We start from the raw sequence: 7,832 nt of genomic DNA, 5'->3' as shown, positions 1-7,832 counted from the left end.
CATGTGTATAAAGAGGAAGCAGCTCGCGCTCATGTATGGTTGGTTGTCAGTATGAAGAGAGCCGTAGTCCCTCATCGGCCGTATTAACGACACCACCTCAGGTCAAAGTCCTCGGGATCATCTACAGCCCCCCGCACTGCTTCTCACCTGTATCCGGGCGGAGATGAAGTGTCCACGGGTAGCCGCAGGGTCGCGTGGCCCGATGCTGCTGCTGCTGCTGCTGGTGGTCGCAGGTGTTTGCGTGGACAGCTATAAACCAGTCATCATCGTGCATGGCATCTTTGATGGACCACAGCAGTTCCAGAACCTGTCAAGGTTCATAAAGAAGGTAGGACCGCGCACAGCGTGCGATATCTCTGCTGCAGAACAACAAGGCTCGAAAACAGCTCCAAATGCGTTAGAGCCGCTTTATTTACCACAGGAATTAAAAGTGGTGTATTATTCGTGCTTGTGGTGATGTCTTTACTTTGATGTGTTTTGTGCAAACTTGTATGTGCACAAAGACTCACGGGCCTGTTAATGTTCGATATTAGAGTCTTAAGGCGGTCCTGTTGTGTCCACGGTTGCGTTTAGACTTTGGTTTTTCGGGGATGTGTTTCTGGTGGAAGTGTTTAGCTATTAACGGACCGCAGGACTCGGGCTCAGTGATTAACGTCTCCAGGCCAAGTTCATGTTCAGAGTAGCTGTTCAAATTTAAAACCAGTTTTCCTGCGTTGTCTCTAGAGCGGTACTAAAAACTGCGTACAAGCATGTTTACATATTTATTATAAAATAATGAAAATGTGTTTTCAAGTTCGAGGCTTGTCCTCATTTGCACACGCAGTCAAAACAAGTTTGTATCATTTTCTCGGTTGACTTTCAGTAACTTTGGGGCAACAAGTCTGCATATTTTTCGACTAAAGCCAACTTTATCAAACATTACAGTTCACAACAGTGATTTTATTTTATTTTTTTAATAATAAATAAACTGGTACTCACACAGAGCTTTCCTGTTCTATTTGAGCATTAAAAACATTTTCAGGTGCTTTTAACCGAACTAACACTCACACTCTTATGGATGCTGGGATCCAGCCGCCAAGCTGTTGATTGACAGAGAACAATGCTAAAAGGGGGTAAGTCTGATCATTAAGTACTAGTTATTAGAACTCAGTGATCACGCTTAAAGATTTACTTCTTTGACTTACATTTCAAGTTAAAAGACTTTGAAATGATTACTTTTTAAACTGGATTTGCTCCGAGTATCTTTTGCACGGGATGTTCTGACTGTATTCTGTCACCGCAGCAGGCAGATAATGTGCTTATGATTCTATGCTTGTTATTATTCATCCAAAACCATATAAACTACAGTTGTGCGCTCGACTGTTGTTTGATCCTTTCCAAAGACGAATGAAAAGCCCCCAAAGTGTCTCTTGTAAGTGAGCAATAGGAAGGAATATCTCATCAGTCATGATATTAGATCACGTGTTCAGTCTGTTCAAGCAGCCTTAAAAGTACTAAATGATTTTATTGAGGCTTTGCACAGAAACACTGTGCAGCCTTTTTCATGGACTTTTCCAAGGCTTTTGACACTGTAGATCATGAGCTATTGAAGCAAAAACTGTGAGTGGTTCAAAGATGATCTTTCCAACAGAACTAAGTGTGTGAATGCTGAACGCATCACCTCTTGCTTCCTTGATGTGGTTGAAGGTGTTTCCCAGGGATCAATTCTGGGGCCAATTTTGTTCACCTTATATGTTAATAATATGTTAACCCGTTCATGTATAGTGGTCACTACAGTGACAGCTATTCAAAGGCTGTTTTCTTGTATTTGTGTCAGTGTCGATGGCATACTTGCACATAAACCTCTACACTGGACACTGATGTGTCACTCCACACCACCCACTGGTCCTTTTATGTTACTATAGATGTATGACGTGTTTCATTGTAATTATTCTTATTTAAGCCTGTCATGCATGAATTATGACAACCTCAATCAGAGTTTTTCTTAAGTGTTTTTATTCATGTTTAATTCCTAAAGATGAATAAAAATGCTTAAAAATCTGGATCGAGGTTTTCATAATCCATGCATGACAGGGTTAATAATCTCGATCAACATAAAAATTCATGCTCTGTAAAGATTTACGTGTCATGTGTTTTAGTGCTGTTGTTGTCCAGGTTGGCCGTGTAAAGGACATTATAAATCTCAGTGGGTCTTTCCTGGTTAAACAACAATCTGTTTGTGTGTAAATTGAACTGGTTGGTATTTCCTCAACGGTACCTGAATCCACCAAATGTTCAACACTCAAATCAAGAGCTTCTATCCTACTGTAGGTTCAAGGCAGAATTTTGTATTTCAAGTAGGAATAAAATACTTAAAATGATATTGGACTTGATAACATATCAGATAAAACAAAACAGTGAAGTGAAAATCAGCAAATGGTTTCCAGTTAGCGATTTCTGTTCCTCTGTGTCTTTCATTTCCTCAGGATCAGTTTTGACTTAAGAGTTCTGCATTCGAGCACCTGGCTGAAGATTTATGACAGCTGATGTTTCCCCTCATTGTGCCAAAAGTTTTACTTCCACTTCAATTTCTTTGCACTTCTCAGGTGCATCCAGGCACTGAGGTCACAGTGATCGACTTGTACGACGACCTGTTGAGTCTGCAGCCGCTGTGGAAGCAGGTCCCAGACTTCAGGCAGTCCTTCAACTCCATCATGAAAAATGCTCCTGATGGTGTCCATCTTCTGTGCTTTTCACAAGGTGCTCCTGCCGTACAATTAAACATTTAATAGAAAAACAGATTTAATAGAAAAATAACAAAAACATAGTCTTATAGCGTTGATGCCCACCTGACAACTGAGAAATAAAGGTCCAATTCTGGGGACTTAGAAGGTCCACATTTAGAGTTTGGAGAGGTGGTAAAGTCATAATTTAGAGGATTTTCATCCAGGAGACAATAGTTTATATCCCACTGGGACTTTTTGAATTTTGAATTTAGCTTTTACTTTGTCTGTGTGATTGATTTAATTTTTTAAAATTAATTATTGTTATCATGTTTTAACTTTTATTCATTGGTTAGGTTTAAGCAAGTTTAGGTAAAAATACGACACATCACACTCTTCCACTTCTAGCCGCTGGTTCATCTCTATCGTAGTACGCAGTAGTTATATAGAGAAACTGCATAATAGTGAGGACTGATGAATTTAAGGTAGAAATTTCTGAAGCTGAGACTCATATTTAGTCTCTTTTTTTCCATGAAGGTGGTCTAATTTGTCGAGCACTTCTCTCCACGACTCCCAACCACAACGTGCACACCTTCATTTCACTTTCATCCCCACTGGCTGGACAGTACGGAGGTCAGAGAGCTTTTAAAAACTTGTCTGCATAAGCTTCAACATTTAAAGAATGTGAGCTTTTTAACACACTTCTCATTATTCGCCAGGATGTTTAAGATGAACTTGATCTTATCCTCTTACTCCACAGACACAGACTACCTGCAGAAGGTATTCCACAAAACCTTAAAGAAGAATGTGCATTTTATCTGCTACAACAAATTCGGTCAAAAAGTGTCTATTTGTGACTACTGGAACGGTGAGAAAACAAGAGTTCTTCAGATTTAACTGAAGACAGTCTGCACATTTACTGAAATATAAAACATATTTTGTCCACAGACCCTCACCAAAGACTCAGCTACCTGCGGAACAACATCTTTCTGCCTCTCCTTAATGGTGAAAGACCTCACAGTGACATGACAGGTATTGGATCTGGTTTAGTCATCATATGCACTGGTTAGCACGAAAACAAACGTTCATGCCTTTGGCTTTTCCTTTCACAGCGTGGAGGGAAAACTTCCTGCAAATCGAGAAGTTGGTGCTAATTGGAGGACCGGATGATGGTGTCATCACACCGTGGCAGTCAAGGTCTCACTGTCATCAGCTTTACAGCACACACTGTTTGTTCTCTTTCATTTACATTTTATAAATGAGAGGTGGCTCATTATGTCACACTGACGAGACTGTTTGAAAAAAAGTGACCCATCAATTTCCTTCTGTTGGCTTTCAATCAATCGAAAAAATCCTGACATGAATTTTGGAGGAACAAAATTTCCTGTAGTGCATTCTGCTGCTTGTGGGCCACAAAGCAGCACTTTATGTGATGATCACCTTAAGATGCATGTCGGTCCTTTTCAATATTGGATTCAAAGTACAATATTTGTATTCAGTTGCACTCAGGTCAGTCAGGTCCCACCTTCAGACTCACAAACAGTTCCTCCCCCTGAGCCATTCATCCCCCCACTCACCTCACTGCTCTGAGCCAGGGTCTGAGCCAGAGTAACCCTCATCACTCAGGCCAGACCAAGTCTTTTCTTTGCACTTTGCAACTGTTTTGTTCTCAAATGTGTGCCTTTCTCTTATGTTTGTGCACATTTCTTCTGATTGCTATTTATTCCTGCTGTCTGCTAATAAAACTTTATTCCAGAACAGTTATGTGGAGCACGCACAATTTCGTTATACATGTACAATGACAATAAAGGGCTATTCTATCCTATCCTATACTAAAACTGTAAAGATACTCGGTTTGGAGACAACAACGTTTTTACCAGCAGAGCCTTCGATGTGTTTGCAAAGTGATCAGTTTGTGGTAAAAGTTATGAAACATCTTTACCTGAAACAACTGTTTCCTTTTTTCTGTGCAGCCACTTCGGATTCTATGACAGCAGCGAAAACGTCGTAGAAATGCAGAAGCAGGAGGTTAGTGGCAAACTGAAGTGCTGCCTGTACAACACACTTCATTTTTATTGAGGTGTAGCTAAAAACACAGTCCTGCTGTAGGTTTTCACTTGATGACTGACATAATATTAAGTCTGTTACAGAGGTGTTGATTCAGCTTTGTGGAAATTGGTGGTGTTTCTTAGTTGTGCTGCATTATACAGTCCATGTTTTATTTATGAATTGAGAATAGATGGATGGATGTGTGGCAAAGCTGAATCATTTGTCTGCTGTATCTTATTATCTCATAGCAGAGCTACTTTTAGTGACATTCACAGCATGCAAGTGTGGCAGGATATTATACACATTTTCTTTAACACACACACACAAATGTTGAAGGGAGGAAATTAAGGATGAACAGATCATTTTATTAGCAAAATAAAAATACTCAGGGTGGTTGATGGGGAGGGAGTGGTGGTGGAATTGAGGCTGAAAGGAAGGTGGGTCAGTCTGCTGAGGAGAGATGAAGGGAGAGACGGGTGGAGCTAGGTGCAGAGGTTTCAAAGCTGAGCCAGAGGAGGAAGAGGAGGAAGACAGAGGCTGGAGTCAGGCAGGGAACAGAACATACAATTTGTGCAGATGCTCCAAAGGTAGGAATACTTCATTTTGGAGTTCTCCTCCCACCAACATGTTCCAGCAGCGTATCACACCTCTATCATGCATCACAGGTAAAAAATGCTTTTGAAAAAGGACGCGCCTGTGCGTCTTCAGTCGTAGCTCCTGCAGCAAGCCTCCTCTGTTGTCTGTCACCAGACGTGTTTTAGGAATCGAGACGTTCTTCAAAATGGGGTAATGAGATTGTTTTCTGGATAAACAGGTAGGAGGATCGAAGGGGCACAAATGTGAGAAATGAGAATGAGCACACAAAGAAAACCAGAAGTAGGCACAGGAAGTTTAAGAAAGAACTCAAAACTAAAGGATGTTACAGAGACCAACACAAAAAGGCTCCTCCTGCTGGACTGCTGTGTTAGACTGCTCTCTTGTAGAGAATAAAATGTTAGCTGAATGTATTTTATTGCAAATGTGTTAAACTAAACTTGGATTTTTTTAATATCTCTACTATTTTCACTGCAGACCCTCCACTGTGTTCATTCAAAAACAAAACTTGAATCATGTCATTTCCTTCTGCTCTCTCAGTTTTACCTGAACGATGCGTTTGGGCTGAAGACGCTGGACCAACGTGGCGACTTGGTGACGTGTGTTCATTCGGGGGTGAAGCACACAACCTGGCACTCCAACTTCACAGTGTTCAGGAACTGCATGGAGAAGTGGCTCACATAAAAACTCTCCAACAGTAAAACCGTGGACGTCCGTCCACATGTGAATACTTTTAGTGCAATCAAAGAAAACAATGATTTAACTCCTGTCTGTGCAAATGTGCAGGATTTGTGCTTACTGCACTATTCATACTGCACAACTGACTGCTGTAAATTTTTAAAAAGGTTTTTATTTTATTAACATGATTTGCTTATATAAGTGTATAAGTTGCATTTATAATCAGCTTTCAGGTTATGATGAACTATCTCTTTATAAGCCATCTTATTTAATGTTTTAACGTTTTCCACTGATCAGTGTTGATAATAACTATCTATGAAACATCTTTTAAACTGTTGTTTTTGTCTGATTCACAGAAAGTGCATTTTGTACACAGCCAAAACTTTGTGATCCTTTTTTGTACCTTGAGAAGTCCTTAATGGAAATGTCTTGAATATTGAGCGTAGCTGCTGCTCTCATTTCTCATTCTGTACATCCTCACTTCCGCTCCGTGCACCTTCAGATGGCGGTGTAAGGGCAGGAGGTGAGCAAGATATACAAGGAGAGAGGAAGTAGTATACTCAGGAGTACAGAGTATAACTAAATGAGACTTCCTGTCCACTGTGTGCTTGCTGTCAGTATCACACCCGTGGTGGTGAAGAATCGGCTGTATGCATAGCTGAGCTCCTGATTAATCACTCAGTGCCCTCTGGTGGAACTGTATTGTAATTTATAACAATGTATTTATATCAAAGCTATTTCCTATTTTCCTCTTCATGAGGTGTATTTCATTATTGCATTAACATATTTCATGAAAACTTGCATCTCTGCAATGCTTGGTCTGGTTCCCCCAGACTGTACAGTTCAGCTAATGACCTGAATGACTTTATTATATGAACTTTTTTCTAAAATGCATTCTCAGAAATTTCTCATATTTTCATGCTTCTCTGTGACTTTAACTGCAGATTTATGATGCTACCTACGATTGTCAAATTTAGCTTTGCTCATAAGAATAGAGACTTAATTACTTTTGAATGTAAACCAGCAAATAATGCTTCTGCCAAACTTTTCTCCAGCGTCTAGTTGAAGTCGTTATTGTAAGTCAACATATTTTCTAGTTAAACAGCAGTGAAAATCTAAACCGGCTCTTTGACCTGGCTTAGATTTTACATACAGTTTGTCCCACTGCTGACACTTCACTCATGATTAGATTAAAGCGTCATGGTGGAGTGTGATCAATCACTTAATCCAATTCATTTTCTCCAACAAGGGTTACTGATTCACAGTCTCACTTTAAATTGTGATTAGCTAATATATTTTTCATTTCATTTCATTTTTATAGGAAAAAATTCAATATATTTAATCTTCCATACGCAGTTTTCCCCCTCATAATTATTTCTTACATCCAGATTAGATTCTATGTGACAAAATAGCATAAAAATGACTTAGTATTTGACCCTGCAGCTGAATTACTAAAAAGGTCAGAGTCAAGAAGTGGATCTGTAATAATTAATGATTTTACATCGACTTATTGTGTAACACTACTACTACTACTTAAATATATAAATAAAAACACATTTTTTAAAAAAAAAATTAATTTTAGCATTATGTAGCCTACTTTTCATATGAAAAGTACATAATGCGAAAATTAAAAAAGCTTCCATAACAGAAAGGCCGATTGCGTGTCTCATTACATTAGTGAAAGCAGGCGTGGTAGTGGGCCTACGAGTCAGCGCAGAGCCACACGAGAGCAGTAACGATCTTTACTGACTCGCTCCAGCTGTTGCTCTTTAACAGGTATGACGGTGACGTCACTAAGGTGACACCCAC

The 7,832-nt window shown here is 39.7% G+C and overlaps 1 pseudogene across 1 annotated transcript; it reads left to right on the top strand.

Annotated features, from left to right (window-relative positions):
* Positions 1-25: 25 nt before the first annotated feature.
* LOC309717181 (lysosomal thioesterase PPT2-like) lies at positions 26-6,779 on the top strand (annotated as a pseudogene). Its single transcript, XR_014280706.1, has 8 exons — positions 26-328; positions 2,586-2,739; positions 3,240-3,335; positions 3,463-3,570; positions 3,651-3,734; positions 3,815-3,899; positions 4,676-4,730; positions 5,886-6,779. The product of XR_014280706.1 is annotated as a lysosomal thioesterase PPT2-like (transcript).
* The last annotated feature ends 1,053 nt before the right edge of the window (positions 6,780-7,832 follow it).

The sequence above is a fragment of the Aulonocara stuartgranti genome, assembly GCF_965226115.1.
Source record: "Aulonocara stuartgranti genome assembly, chromosome: 11".
NCBI lineage: Eukaryota > Metazoa > Chordata > Actinopteri > Cichliformes > Cichlidae > Aulonocara > Aulonocara stuartgranti.
The sequence above is the reverse complement of the archived record's forward strand: the minus strand, read 5'-3'. Positions and strand labels throughout refer to the sequence as shown.